A 2,639-nucleotide genomic window follows, 5' to 3' on the forward strand; every position below is an offset into this window, starting at 1 on the left:
CAGAAGGGGGAGGAGCTTCCAGCAGGGGGGCGTGGCCTCGTCCTGACTCAAGGGGAGGGGCCATAGGAAAACTCACCGCCCCCCAAATCCGCACCACCATACCCTCTGCAAAATGAGGGAGTTGCCGCGACAACGAGGAGCTATTACTGTACACCCAAGACAACAAAAACAAAACTGAACTCTTGCCTGTGAAAATCTTTTAGATGAATTAATATGAAACCAGAGGATATGAAAAAAAAAAAAACATTTTCAATCAGGACATAACCTACGTTTTATGCAAAAAAGAGAAAAAGCTGTGACAAACAAACAAAGGAATGGTGGTCTCTCTTCACACAAATACAAATATCTATCGTTTCCAATTTATGCTGTGAAAAATGAGCTTTAAGACATGTTCAATTTTCATGCATTGATTTTTTTTCTGAATGCTATGGCACTCTCACTTGCTTTATTGTGTTATTGTTGTCAATAATAACAATATTGTCATCATTATTACTCTGTTGATGTCACCATCCCAGTTAGTACCATGGTTATTTTGGCCTTTGTTTTTGAGACTTAAGAGCAGTTTTTTTTTTTTTTTTAACTGATTGACCTTGAATGCGCTTTCACACAATCTACTCGGGTGTGAGGGTGAGACTGAATGTATGTGAGAGTTCTCTGTGTTGGGCTACAAGGGAAACAGAGAGGGTGAGGCGGATGTAATTTGCTCAGGTGTTGTACTGTAAGTTTGACTGATGTATGGCCATGGGACAGATAGAGCCGTTCCAAATGCTCTAAGATGAACTCCCCTACCATGTCCTGCAACCTTCTGCAGCGACGGGACAGGATCGATACAAGCAATATCACAGAGAGCAGTCCAGTAAGTCTCCAAATAATAGTAATAACAATAACCGACAACACATTTCTGTTGTCGGTCCGTAGAAAAGACTGACGAAGAAAGTTGTCAAAGTGGGTAAAAGTGCGTCTTGAGGAAACTTGTTTCGAAAGAGCTTTATTCTGTTCTTAAGCTTGCAAGGATTATTAGGTATTCTTCTCTGTAATGAGGAAAGAGGCGCCCTAACCTGTCAAAAATAGCAATGGAACAGTATTCTCTCAAAACGCTGAAAGGAAAATAATGACCAGCATTAGCACTATGAGCCATGGCCAAGAAAAGGTCACTTCACATTTGCACCTCAAAAAAACAGCCCCCTTCTCTGCTGTTAGCTAGGCGATGACAAACAAATAGAAGAACTGTCAGAATATAACTATATAACAGTATTCATGCTTTTGAACTATATGAACAAATCATGAAATAATCCTCGATTAAGGACTTATGGCGTTATTTTTAAGCAAGAGAAAGGCCAGAGGGTTTGTTGTGGTCGGCCTGGCAGTGAAGACGTGTTGACGGGTTTTCAAGCGCTTCCTCTCTTTCTGTTACTTTCATTGTGAAAGCATTAGAGATTTCACAACATTGGTGGACAGGGTGCCTGACTGTTTAATGATTCACTAACCATTCTTTACATTTGTTGTTATTTTCAGTATTGTCTAATGTTACTATCAATAAGACTTTCCTACCACAATGGAAGCAGAGCTTCTCGTTGAGGAACCAGTTAATCTGTACCAGGATGATAGCTGGGTTTGGGTTTGGGAGAGATTCCTTACCATCTCTGTGAGTGTATCTCGCTGTTTGTATTCTCTGACATGGTAGCCCATACAGTCTCCATCGCTCCTGGTTTTGTGACCCATGAAATGAGTCATTTGCTGCATTGTGGAGGAAAGCTTCTCTATTTCATAAATCAACACTGCTGACGGGGCTGTATAAACAAGGTGAATTGACTGGTACACTGGGTACGCTGCGTACGCTCCAAATCCCATCCCTAATCCCCAATTGGTTCGTCTAACTCAGGAAGTCCTACAATTGTCCAATGAATGGGGCCAGACATAAAGGCTGGCTGCTCGTTGTGCAGCGCCTGATGCACAATGCCTGGCCAATGGTGTGGTCTTTAGGGAGGTTGGGGTGGCGTTGATGCAGTTTTAGGAGTTAGAGATGGTGTACAGCCAATCCTAGCCGGGTAATGAAGGTTCAGGAAGGGATGCAGAGGCAACAGGGTTGGAGGAGTGGATGAGCACCCCATGTCGGTGAGAGATGATGTAAGATTGTATTGATTCCGGGGGCGAATAGGTCCACAATTTTATATGCAATGTTTAGATTGGTATTTTAGTGGCCATGAGTTTATGCGCCTCTCTACTATTTCTGGTTGGACATCATATGGTAGGCAGGTGGTATGTAAATAGCACATGGTCAGTTGCACAGAGCAAATCACAGTTGAATATCAACATGGATCTGGAGGGGTTTTCCACCCGGAGCCCAGTTCCATAGCTGGTACAAGTTACCTTCAAGAGCTAATGGTAGATTAGTTCAACTTCCACAGCTCCTATAACAGTGATACATATATTAGATGAGACACTGACGGGCAAAAGGTGAGACCAGCATATATATGTAACTTTTTATAGAGGTTTATATTGGTGCAAATGGGATACATGTGGACAAAAAGCAGTGCATGAAAATTGGATTTACTCTACGTCAACTGTTGACGCCAGAATGAGAGGATTTGAGAAAGGGATTTAAAAAAAAAAAAGCAAGGAGGTAAAAATAGCCTATG

This window comes from Centroberyx affinis, unplaced genomic scaffold (genome assembly GCF_046629955.1).
Source record: "Centroberyx affinis isolate AG114_WGS23_722 - 3 ecotype Tasmania unplaced genomic scaffold, CSIRO-AGI_Caff_v1 ptg001983l_1, whole genome shotgun sequence".
Lineage (NCBI taxonomy): Eukaryota > Metazoa > Chordata > Actinopteri > Beryciformes > Berycidae > Centroberyx > Centroberyx affinis.